Raw genomic sequence first — 13810 nt, 5'->3', positions numbered from 1 at the left:
ATTTTATTAAATTTTTTCATGTTGACATTTACAATTTTTAATACATTAGATAATATTTTTATAAAACTTTAAAAATCTTATAATATATAATAACATTATAATATTCATGGAAAGATCTACTTACAAACATTTTACTTAATAAATTAGGAAAAAATCTTTCAAAGATATAAAGAAGTTTAATCTATATATAGGTCATTCATTTGCATTCTACTCGTGCTTTTTTAATTTTTTTTCTCAAAATTTATTGGCTGGTTTTTATTTCTTATTTATCAAGAAAATCTATGTTAACATTTTAAATATTCAAACCACATTGTCTGGTTTAATGGGCCAATTATTACGGTTTATTAACATTCTTAGATAAGAGTATGTGAAAAAGACATTAAGAAATTCCTTTTGTAAAAATTAGTTTTCACAATGAGCTCAATTAAGGTTTTAACACTTGTATTTAGTTTTAACTTTAAAGTTGACCGACTTTGAATTCTTTCCCTGTTTATTTATTTACGAGCGGTATTTCTAAACAAATTTTAAACGATTAACTATAAAAATAGAAAACGTTCAACATAAAATCTTCTGTCCTTTTGACAACATTTTCAAAAACTACAGTAAAAACAAGCAACATTCTAAGTTTCGTAATAAGTTTGTAAATTTGAAAATAAATATAAAACATGAAAGTTAGAATAAAAATAAGGAATGGTATTTTATAAAACGACGACAACCTAATCAAAGCATTTTGTAGTGGAGTTAAATAAACTTAAACACACACATACATATACACAAGCAGATAAAAATGCCAATCCTTTGAAAGTTACAACTTGCACACAGACTTTACATTGAAACATTGTTGTAAAAAGGAAATTCCTTTCTTTCCTTTTACTATTTATTTATATTCCAGAACAGAAAAATATCTTGTTTAGTCAAGGTAAATAATGTTTAAACATGTTAATACACCAAAATTCTAACATATACATTTGTACATTTACAACAAATACAAATACATACAACATGAACAATATAAAGAGAACAACATATACACTTGTGGTTAGAAAAATAGCCGTTTTTATATATTTTTTTTATTCTAAATATACTATGGAGTGACAAAATTAAAAACTGGTATTTCGTTTAATGAGATGAAATTAAACTTATATCAAATTTTCAAAATAGAATGTATATTTAAACATGATACTGATCTAAGGCTCTCATTTACCATTTTTCGACCCAATAATGTATAATGTAGATTCTTATACATGGGTAGCGGCTTCGATTAAGCTAAAAAAAAACTTTAAAAACTTTTGAAAGTGTTTGAACGTTGGCACCTACTTTATTCCCCACGTGTGCAAATGTGTATATTCGTATGTGTGTACGAGTTTGTTGAATGTATGCATATCAGTATGTTACACACAAACGCTGAACATCTTTCAGTTGAGTTAAGTTGCTACAAATGTTACAAAATACCTTTTATTTAAAACATTTTGTGTAGATCTGGGCAATACAACTGTTTCTTATTTCTTATTTCATGTTTTATTTTTTTTTTTCTGAAAGAATTTACAAAAGAAATAAAACCTTGTAACACTCGTTTAGTGCAACACAGTTTCCCAGATGATATTGTAAAATTTCATTTGATTTGAATTGCCGAGTTTGGTAAAATAGAAAGTAAAGGATCCATTTGGAATTTTTAAATTATGGACCGATTTTAAGCATTTTCAATAGCGTCCGTCCTTGGGGCAAGGAAAGATATAACATCAAATTATCTTTGATATTATAACCTGTAGCGTGCGCACAAGCTTTAAATGGAGACAAAGACGGATAGACAGACATACTGACGGACATAGCTTAATAGACACAGAAACTGTTTTTAAGCCGGGTTTAGGAACAATATTTTTGGGTGTTACAAACATCAGCACAAACGCATAATACCCTCCCCACTATAGTGGTGTATGGTATAAATATACAAAGATACAATACAACAAAGTTGTTGTGTGCATATCAAAAAATTTTTAAGCAAACATTAGCTTCCATTTTTATATGAATCATTGTATTTATGGGTGTGTGTGTGTGTGCATCTCTATGTCAGGGTGAGTAGGTTTTTGAATCGTTAGGGGAATGCGAATACACACACATTTGAAGATTCATATTCCTTTAGTTCTTTAGATCATTCTTTTAACATTTAAAAAATCTTTGAATGAACTCATATGTAGGTTTATTTTTCACTTTTTTTTTTGAAGATTTTGTAGCTTAATTTTCTTATAAATTCACGTACTCGGTAAATATTTCCATTTACAATCCATTTTTGTTAAAAAAATTCAATTGTTTTTTTTTTCTTGCTATTTGTTCATATTTTTTTCTGTTATTGTTGTAACATCTCTTAAACAAACAATGTATTTAGGGAATTTCGTTATATTTCTTTGTCTTATTTGAATAAAAGAGAAAAATAAAATTGAGTTTAATATGTATGTTTGCGTTGTTAACAAAAATCTACATGTAAGAGTATTTACACATTTATCTCTTCTGATAAATAATTTTGAAATAAAAGGAAAGCTTTGCGTATGAGTGATTTTTTATAATATTTTTTTATTTATTTTTTTATTAATCATACGTACCCAATATGTAAGGATGTTATTAATGCTTTGGAGTATTTACTTACATACATATTTATGTATGTATGTATTGTTGGTATGCTGTTTCATTGATATTGAAACCATACACTCTCCAACACTCTATTGAGAAGACTATTATGAGTTTGTACTAATGTTTGTTACAATCAAATATATTGGTCCTGCTGCCAATTTAAGCTAAAGGTTTAGAATCTTATTCTGCGCTGATTAATACCACAAGATCCATTGATTTTGATTGAAATGGGTTCATGATATTTAAAATGCTTTTACTTTAATAGATTATTAAATGTTTGTTGGGTTAAACACAAACATAACATAATTCAATTTGTCAAAAAGTGTTTGTGTGTTTAAACGACAATAAGAATTCGTTACGAGTTTAAAATTATTTGATTAAAATTTCATGCAAATATGATCAAAGTAATTTAATCACTCATCTTGTGTAAATAAAATTAAAATGTTAACAATATTTTTAAGTAACACATGAAAAATTTAATGCCTTTTTTATAATAAAAAATTTGTGAAAAAATGGTATTAAATCTTAAAAATAGCTATAATTTCAGTTAATCTTTTTATAATCTAATAACAGACTTAAAATATTCAAAACTTTCTAAATAAACTGTTTCATAATTCCCTCTAAATAATGAACCTTATTGACAAACTGACTGCGTGTCTGGCTGTGAGTTTTCAAAAGACACGTAAGCGTAACATTTGATTACATTCCATTTACCAAATCAAACTTTACAAAATTTAATCCATCATCATTCATGCTGACTGGCTGAATGTTTATAAAGAATTTACTGTTTATTTTTCTTATTTTTTAACATAAAAAATAATAATAATGCTGTGTAAATTTTATTTAGGATTTTTTTTTACATTTTGTTTCGTCTAAGTTCATCATTTATCGTTGTCTACGTTTACTGTTAAAATCTTATAAATACAAATAGATTTTCATCTGTTTGCCAAGTTAACTTAAAGTAACATTTTATAAAGTTTTCAGTTTTTTCTTCTAGCCCAGGTAGATTTTTTTTGTAGTGTGTTACTTCACAATTTATATCCGCCTAAATAAGTATGAAATGAGCAAAAAAAAAAAATGAGAATAACGAAACCTTTAACCTGCTTGTCATTTCTTAAGGAAAGAAAAATTGCACATGATTGTTTAAGTTTAAAGGTGTAATTTTTCCTTCTTTTCAAGTAATTCACAATTTTCTTGCTTTTTTCCAAAACGAAAAAATGTAAGTAAAACATGAAAATGTGCTCGTGAATTATTAAGATCCTGAGGAAACTGGAAGTTTTTGTTCCAGAAAAAATAGTCAAATCTATATGAACTTTAAACAGCTTAACAAAACAAAAAAAAAATAACAACAGTCAAAGTTGTGAATAAGAAAAGCGTAGAAGAAAACTTTATGTTGTGTTGAAACAAAAAAAGTTTGTTAAGATTTTTCCGCCAAACTTCTGCTTTTACGTCTTTTCTTACAACACATATAGGATTGCAGCGAAAAAATCTGAAAACTGAAATGAACAAAAATTCATATCAAGAAATACTTTAAAGAAAACTTAAAACATTGTTTGATGACTGTATAAAGTAGCGTAAGAATACAGTTTGTTATCCTCCTGTCTCCTGTGCACTTCCTCTAACAGAGTTTTCCATATGAATTTAGTTTAAATGAAATTAACTCATGATGAGTACCAGATAAATTTGTAATTAATGGCACTTTGTTTTCTAACTTAGTTAACAAAGAAAGAACATTAAGATTTTTGGTAGTTGGCAATGTTAAAAATGCTTAAAGTTTAAATAATTGGAGAAAGTTTTTTTCTTTTTTTTTTTTTATGATGAGGTATGTTAAAAGGAAACAAAATCTACTGGAATGAAATCTGTGTGTGTTATGACCATAAACGTTGCTATGATTTGTGGTGATCTGTATATGAATAAAGTCTACTGCAGGTGAATAAAGACTGTTGTTATAAAAAGTCTTTTAATGGATCAACAATCAAAAATTCCTTTATCTAGGAGTTCTAACAGCAAAGTGGCCACAATTTGTATTCGCCACTACATTTCTATAATTAAAAAACACTTTATACCTTAAAAATTGCACATTTCTTGTTGTTTCTTTTTTTACACAAAACAAAAATTTAACTTTTAAATACGCTTTCGTCATGCTCTAGTACTCTGTGTTCACCAATATTGGCCTACTTTATGAAACCACTGCGGCTTGTTGCAACCCCTTTGTGACTCTGCAACAACTCTTCAACAACATTTATTCTTTACAACACAAAAATATTCAAGTCTTTTAAACAAGAATCTTTTCATTTTTCATTACAACATAAATACTTGTGTTTTTTCAAACAAAAAATTAAAAAAAAATTAAGTAAAGCAAACCCGTAGAATCAAATTGAGATACTTCATTTTCCAAAATGATACTTTAGGGATTCTAAAGTATAATTGTTGACAAATGAATGCAACAAAACCAAAAAAAAAAAAAAAAAAACGAACGAACAAGGAGACCTACTTAAAGGTACTTATATTATATACAAAAACCAAAAAAAATAATAAACAAGGATGCTTGTGAAGGAATCCAAAAAAGTTGTTAAAAATGAATTAAAATATTCAACAAGATTCAACTGTGTAACTGTCGTATTCTCCTGCCTGATGTCTCATAATAATTTAAAGAGGCTTAATTATGATTAAACAATTAATTAAGTAAATGAGTTTGTGTATTCGTATGTAAATAATGACAAAGAGCTTTCAAACATTTTTAGAGATCAAGATAATTTTGACAATAAATAATTAAGCATTTTTTATGGTTTTTATATTAATAAACCTGTTAAATATTTAATATGCGTATTAAAATAAAAAGCGAGAATTTAATGTATTATTTTTAAGTAATAAAAAATAGGAATTTAATTGAATCTGTTTGTTTTTGAGTTGGTGTTTTATAAATAATTATTGACATTATCTATTTTTAACAAAATGTGTTAAAATTAATTAGTACTAAATTATAAATCATTGATTCATTTTAATATAATTGCTAAATACTGAGGGCCTTATTCATAACAATTTATGTATTTGTATAAGACAAATTTTTATACAAAATTTATTCTAAAAACAAAACATAACTAACTAACTAACTAACTAACTAACTAACTAACTAACTAACTAACTAACTAACTAACTAACTAACTAACTAACTAACTAACTAACTAACTAACTAACTAACTAACTAACTAACTAACTAACTAACTAACTAACTAAAAAATTTTGAAGGAAATAAATAATAAAAACAAGACAGATTTTACGCCATTTCATATCTCTTTGAAAAACTAACTTAGTTTGAAGTATTTTCAGTGAAAGGAAATTCTTAGGGGTAATATATACATAAATGTACAAATGTTCTCAAATCGCATAGTTATTATTAAACATGCATAGTTAATATTAAACATACATATATAATTTTGTAAAATTTAATAAAAGAAAATTACTTTACTGTATAGTTAGTTCTTTTTATATAAAATCGACTTAGTTGATTAATGCTTGCATTAATTCTTGCAATGCAGAGAAATATAAAAAAGCGCAAAAAATCTTATAAAAACTGTATAATATTTAAAATAGAAATTTTAAAATTGTTCAGTAACACAGTGACCTAAATATTTGAAAACCTACAAACGTAAATACATATCTGGCAAAACGAATTTTTCACATTTCACACAGTCCATCATTATTTATAATTTTGCTTTTATTTTGTTATTTGGTTTTCTTTACATTGTTTTAACATAATTAAATATTTAAATAAATTTCATTTTAAATTATGGGAATAAACATTATATTTGTGGTAACGTGGGTGAGAAATAGAGAGTGAAGTGAGCGTCAGTGTAGGTTTATTTAGTAACCATTTTTTAACACTTTGGCTACAATTATGTTGAATGCCAGCAACAGCAACAACAACATTAAAACAATAGCAAAACAATTATTTATGTATGAATTTTAAATAACAACAATAGAAAACAAAAAGTCAGCAAATCTAAACGTCCCCCTTTCACAACTCTTCCTTTCACAATAACAATAATAGAGAAATGTAAATGGTACAAAAACAAACATTTGCGTGCATTTGAGATTATAAACCGAAAAAAAAAACAATATAAAATTTTAATTTAATGTTTTTCTTAAATATTTTTGCTTTTTTAAACTAACTGCAACATAACTTTGTAAAATGTTAAAATATAAAATAAAACAACCCACGCTTTTGCTTTTTTCTCTAACAATTTGTATTTAAAAGTATTGTTGTAAGTGAAAATTAGAGACATGCAAATTTATTAATTTATTTAGAAAAACCAACAGAATTAGAAATATGAGAATTGCAATGCAATGGCAAGAGGGGGAGAGTAAGTGAATCATTATTTTATTTGTTGCAACTTGCTATTGTTTTTTTTTATAAAAACAACGATAACAACAGCTATAAAAAACTTTTAGATGTTATTATTTTTGTTGTTTTATTATTTTATTTTTCTTTCAAAAGAACACACACTTATTTAATGCAAGAGAACATTAAGCAAAAAAAAAAAAAAACGTCAAACCGCAAAATCAGCAGCTCAACGTAACAAATATACTACAGTCATACTTCAGTTACAAAATGGGCAGAGAGACTTAAAATATTGTTTTAAGAGATCATCTTCGTCGATAGGATTTTAGGTCTACAGATTGATCTAAGTACAATTTTTAGCCAGTCACTTTCGGTAGAGTTGCTAGATTACTACAGAAATGTATAGACGATTAACCTTTGAGTAGAGAAACCTAAACGCGATTTTGCTAATACTTAAGAATTCAGAATATACATATTAACATTACAGCCAAGGAACAGCCTTTTTAAGAATATCCTGTAGGAATACTGAACACAAGGTCCTAAGTTCCCTTCCAGCGATGGAAAACGGTTGGTTGGTTATCGTGGTAGTTCACTACATGCGGACAAGATGTCTAAGTGCTTAACGTGAACACCTGCCTTGACGGCCTTATTTCACGGTGGTCTTTTTCACCCACTGAGTAGACTTGGGACGGTCTACCACGCGCCCCTGAATTCTTCTATAAAGAACTCAGGTGGTAATTTTTGTGCATAGCTGTGTCGGTACATGTACAAGCACTTTGCCGAAGTAGTCGAGCTATATAATCTCTTGCCATATTAGCCCCGTTGCGGAATGAAAGTCAGTATGGGATCAATTCCAATGTAAACCCCGACAAGGAAAAAGCAATCACTGGTCTAAAGTCAATAGAAGGGGATACAATCCCAACATCAGGTGAATGCAATCTTCCGGTATACTGGAAGGTGATCCTTATGATGTCATGAAAGATTGCATTATTTTAAATGAAATCCCCATCAACTAATGACCCATTCCAGTGCATACCTAAACCTTTTAAAGCCCGCACACTACCGAGATGGCACTCTTGATTCGGCAACAGCACCTAGCGACGTATTTGATAGTTCGAAATACCCAGCCAATAAATCTGGATCCCTCTGTATGTCAGATAATGTGATAAAGGATGAAGGAATTTCCAAAGCCTATTCGAACCCCCGACAAGTTGAGTGGCAGCTCTCAACCATAAGTCGCGTAGCATGAAGCACCGAGAACTTCCCTGAAGTAAAAGGTCTACTAAATCAGAACTAGTCTCCTGTCGGGCAGAGGAGTCTTTCCCGATCGTTCACCACCTTACAGCAGGTCCATTCTCAGATCATAGCACCTCTTTTCCCCGCGATATTGCCATAACACCAAGAGTAGCATCGAAGTGACTCTGTTTTGACAGGACCACTCTACTCGTCAGATGTAGTTTTGCGTAGTATTATAGATCCAGCCTGTAGTCGTGAGAAATCGCAAAAGGTCATTAAGTTTATCTCACCAAGTTCGGACGGCATAGAAGATGAAAGGCCGTTTCTTCCTTTTACCTGTCTTTATAACTGTGACAGTATTCATTGAAGAGGATCCCAAGTCGACTTGTCCAGTTATTACTGATATCAACCTCGATATATCACGTCTATTTCGGGTTATAAGATGTGTTGTACGTTTCTCATTGAAAGAAGAATTCCACCTTTTTCAGCCTTTTGAAGAGAGAATCTGAACACTGCTTTTGATAAGACCTAATGGAGTTGCAACTGAAATAGCGTTAGAGATATACAGAGCAGATCTCTTGTTGGCCTGCTCATCTGCCTATTCATTTCTATAAAAGTCCCTATGCACGAGGATCCTAAAATGGGTAATATCAGTCATGCGACCATGCCTTGACAGATATTCCTTGCATTGTTTGACTAATAGTGAAGTGCTACAGTTTAGTAATTTGTGGAAAAATAATAGAAAATTTTTAGCAGTATTTTTGGTCCAACTCTTTAAGAACCTCTGTAACTGTACTAAGATATTCTTTGTTGTTGTAGCTTTTCTCAGTTTTCCTCATTAAACAAGTGTTGTTGCTTGCTACTCTTGGTTTGTTGGATGGTTGGTTAGTCTTTCAGTCGGTATTTTTTCGTTGGTGGGTTCATTCTTTCTAAGCATAATTAAATGTAAAACATTTTCTAGCTTCTTTCGCTTCATATTCATTCGTTTGTTCGTCCGTCCACACATCTAAAAACACATTAATTCCAGCTTGAAATCTTATATTTTTACAAAACTTTGACAGTGAAAATAAATATGTACATGTTGTTATTGTTTTTTTTTTTTTTGCTGTAGTAGGTACAAGTAGTATAAAATTATAATTTATTCAAAACTACACAGTGGAAAAAATTTAAAGTAATTATAAAAATATTTTCTATAGAAAATAAAGAAATTGTTTTAAAAATATGATCGTTATGTTTTAATTATTATAATATTGAAATACTAAAACAATGTGTAAATTTTGTTAGAAATACATAGTTTGCTCTGCAATAAGAATTCTAATAAAAAAATATTTAATTTTATTACATATTTTTGCCAGTGTTTTAAATTTCTTTGTTTCAACCAGCCCAGCTATCATCATATTGAGTCATACAATACTGTTACGGTTTGGCGGGAAATCTTAGAACCACAAACTGCTGTTGCTGTTCCAACGAACGTGTATTACTAATACACTGGCTTACACACAAAGCCATTTCAAACAAATAGTAGTAATCGTCGTAGTAGTGGAAGTAGTCTACTGGTCGTCCTGTATAACTAATATTCTATGGTCCCCAAATTCTCAGATGCCAGTTTCTATCTATCTATGTCTGTCTATGTGTGTTGTGTATTATTGTGTGTCTTTTTGTTAATTTTAATACTGCAATATGCTGACTATTAGGTGTGGTTTCATATTCTAGATGTTTTTGATTTTTCTTCAGTGTGTACGAATGAATGTAGAAATTTATTTGTATTATTTTCTATATATTTTTGCGTGTTTTTCCATTTTATTTCGTAGGATTCTGTTTCACTTTCCGGTAGTTTCATTTTAAGCTGTATTTCATTTCCTTTTAATTTTCCGCAAACATTTTCAAGTAACTAGAAATTTAATTGTTTTTCTCATTTTTTTCATTTTGCTCGCTTGTGTTTTATTTGCATTTTTTTGTCTTCTTGTTCTTATTTAAATAAAAAGTTGTGCTTAATTTTCCTGTTGGCAAAATTTGTTTATTTAAATTCCGTTTTAAGAATATTTTATTCTTAGTTGCTTGCTTGTAAACGCTTATTTAGTTTTGAATAGAAATGATTTTGTAATTTTGATAATTGCGAGGTGTTCATTAAATAAAATCTGTTACTAGCACAAATATTAACTTTGTGCAAATGTTTTAGAGTAATTAAAGGTATTAAGGTAAATATTTTTTTGTTTGTATTAAGGGTTGTTTTCTGTAGATTTGTTTTAAAAAGAAGATTTTTATACCATACACCACTATAGTGGGGAGATTATTATACGTTATATATATATATATATATATATATATATATATATATATATATATATATATATATATATACATATACATATATATATATATATATTATACAGAATAGCTTCCTGAGTCGATTAAGCTATGTCTGTCCGTCTGTCAGTCTGTGAGATAATTTGATGAAATTTGGAACGTGCGCTTCTTTTGGTCCAAGTACGAACGCTATTGAAAATCGTTTCAATCGGTCCATTATTTCACCTAGCCCCCTTAAAACCGGAAGCCCCGAATAAGGCTTTTATAGTTTCCTACTCGTTCTAATTAAAAAAATAAGTAAGAATTACTTTCGGCGGGCATGGCCGACCATATGATACCCTACACCAGTTTAAAATACATATTTAAAATGTAATTTATTTTTTAATAATGAAGCATTTATATTGAATTTCACCTTAATTCCGAATGGTTTGAATTTAAAGTAAAAATACCTTTAAAAGTTAGCCTTAAAATTTTGATATTTTGTAAATATTAAGTATACGCTTCTAAACGCTTTATTTTTAATTTCAGAATATTTTTTCTTCAATGGTCTGTCGCAAATAACAGTATAATTTAATTAAATTGGTAAGTACAATCATTAAGTAATGGAATTTTTATAAAACGAAATGTTTCTATCATATATTGCTGAAGTATACATATAAAAAATGGGTGCCTCCGAAGGCCTTGGGTTCAATTTCCAGCAGAGACTCTACAGGAGCGCACAGCAGGCCCGAAGTAAAATATATCCGCCTCTTAAACTAACTAACGTCCAAAATTTTATTTTATATTCTAACAAATCTGTTATTTTTTACGATATAGTAATAGTATGATAATAAAACAATATTAAAATTTCATTAACCAAAAATTAGAACAAAACTAAATAGCATTACTACTCTTTATACACTTTTTAACTGATTTATGCCATTAATTTCCGTTAAATGTGTATATAATTGCTCATATTCATAGTTTAACAAACTAAAACTATTAAATTACTTAAAACACACACACACAATCTGAGGGGCTATAAATTTCAAACCTCCCTTTTGTGGTTTTAAAAGTTTTCTCCACAATCTCGTTTTAAATAGTTTAACTTTGAATACAGATTTTTACTGTTTTATTTACCAGTAACTTAAAATAAAAAACCCTACACAAATTTATCAAATAACCGCACTTTTACATTCAACATTTATTATTTTTTTTGCCGCTACCGCCTCGTAATGATATTAACACATTTTAAAAGTTCTCTTTTACTTGTTTATAAAAAATATTATTTTTATTTATTTTTTACTGCAATGCTATATTACCTCAAGTTACACTCTCTCACACAACTCAACAACATTTTTATTTGTTTTTTTCTTCTTCTTATCTACTAGATTTTTTTTAATATTTAAAACATTTTATGAAAATGTTGTAATAATTACGCATATAATTAGTTCCTTTATTACATCTGAACTGAAGTTTTTTTTTTTTTGCTTTAATTCATTTTTTTTAATGAAAATAAAATAGAAAAAATTTAATCCTTTCAGCACAAGATTTACTAAAATTTCACCAACTCTCCTCTATACAATTGTACATAGTAGGTACTACAAATAAATTGTTGATAAAAAAATACCACCATTAAACAAGAAATATACAAAGAGTTAAAGGAGTAGGAAAAAAGCAAAAGAAGAGAAAAAATGGTTAAATGTTACAGATTAAAAATTTATTATAGAACAAGCCACTTCACTACTACTAACGACCACTAATTATGAGTACGTATTAACACACACTCTCTCTTTTAAATGTTACACACGTATATTTAAACATATTAAATGCATTAATGTGTTTGTAGGTGTATGTGTAGTTTTAAAAGACAGACAAATATATTATTTTTACAGTGCGATTTAAAAATTATTTCGATTTTAAGACCAATATTTTGCAGAAAAATTTTATATTATTATCTAAATTTTAAATTTTCGCTAATTTTACAGTGATCAGATTTTTAATATAAGATATGTATATAAACAAGTCCAACACGAAACAAGATATAAAATCAGATCCCTTTTATTTTGCTTAAATATATTTTACAAAATCTAGACTTGACTATTCATTTCTTTTTAATTTTATACTTTTTTTCTATTTGGTATTTTACTTTTTCACTTTACTGTAATGACATATTTCATAGATAGATAAACACGCATACTTATCTACTCTCTAACTGTATTCGTAAGTGTGTATGAGTGTAATTTAGTTTAAAATACTGAATAATATTTAACACCCACTAATAAACACACACACATATATCTTACTTTAGGATGGTTCCCTAAAATTTAAATATTCAGATGCCATATAAAAGTTCTTAACTTTTCTATTAATATTTTATCATAAGTAGTTTTAATAAAAAGTCAATAATTTAGTGAAAATCGAATTCTAAGGCATTTTTAAAAGAGCTTTTATCAAAACACTGAACTGAGCTAAGAAATTGCTACGTCCATTTCGTTTTCATGAGAGAGGCGCGAGAAATTGAATAAACGTTGGATAATACTGAACTAGAACTGAACTAGAACTGAACTAGAACTGAACTAGAACTGAACTAGAACTGAACTAGAACTGAACTAGAACTGAACTAGAACTGAACTAGAACTGAACTAGAACTGAACTAGAACTGAACTAGAACTGAACTAGAACTAAACTAGAACTGAACTAGAACTGAACTAGAACTGTCCATGTAAACCCTGTGCGAACACTACAGGTCGCAATTTTCAAGATAATTTGATGAAATTTGGCGCAAAGTCGTATTCTTTTGACTCAAGGACGAATGTTTATAGTCAGTTTAGCCCCCATACAACCGTACCAGTGTGGTTCCAAATCAAAAATCTTGGTGGACAAAATAAAAAAAACTGTATCTTTTGAATTTGGATAATTTTTTTGGTAGCTAACAAATTGCTACGTCCATTTCGTTTTCATGAGAGAGGCGCGAGAAATTGAATAAACGTTGGATAATATTTTCGTTAAAAAAAATTTAATATATTAGTGCCGAACTAAATTACATATATCTCAATTATTTTACTACATAAAAATCCACACTTCAAAACTTATATAAACATTGGTATTAGCTTTTTCATATTCATGGGCTCGCCTTTGTTCTGTTGTAGTCCTTTAACTTGGGTCACGCACTGTTCTTGCATCTCTACAAAAATCGGCTCCATATAAGTGATACCGTCCTAATATACAGATACACATATGACACTAACTGAATCCTGTGTATATACATAAGTATGTAAGAAGTTTACGAGTCCATGTTTATATATATATGTATTCCTA

The 13810-nt window shown here is 28.5% G+C and overlaps 1 protein-coding gene across 2 annotated transcripts in view; it reads left to right on the top strand.

Moving 5' to 3' along the window:
* The window catches only part of LOC119608399 (palmitoyltransferase app), a 138914-nt gene that overhangs the window by 29399 nt on the left and 95705 nt on the right, over positions 1-13810 (top strand). Inside the window, exon 3 of one of the 2 annotated variants that reach the window (XM_037962850.1) lies at positions 11039-11092. The exons of the other annotated variant lie outside the window; for it this stretch is intronic. The gene's annotated coding sequence lies outside the window, so the exon portion shown is untranslated. The remainder of the gene's footprint in view (positions 1-11038; positions 11093-13810) is intronic. 2 annotated transcript variants of the gene reach the window in all.

The sequence above is a fragment of the Lucilia sericata genome, unplaced genomic scaffold, assembly GCF_015586225.1.
Source record: "Lucilia sericata isolate MDLA Ls3-8-SP2 unplaced genomic scaffold, ASM1558622v1 Contig000021F_arrow, whole genome shotgun sequence".
Lineage (NCBI taxonomy): Eukaryota > Metazoa > Arthropoda > Insecta > Diptera > Calliphoridae > Lucilia > Lucilia sericata.
The sequence above is the reverse complement of the archived record's forward strand: the minus strand, read 5'-3'. Positions and strand labels throughout refer to the sequence as shown.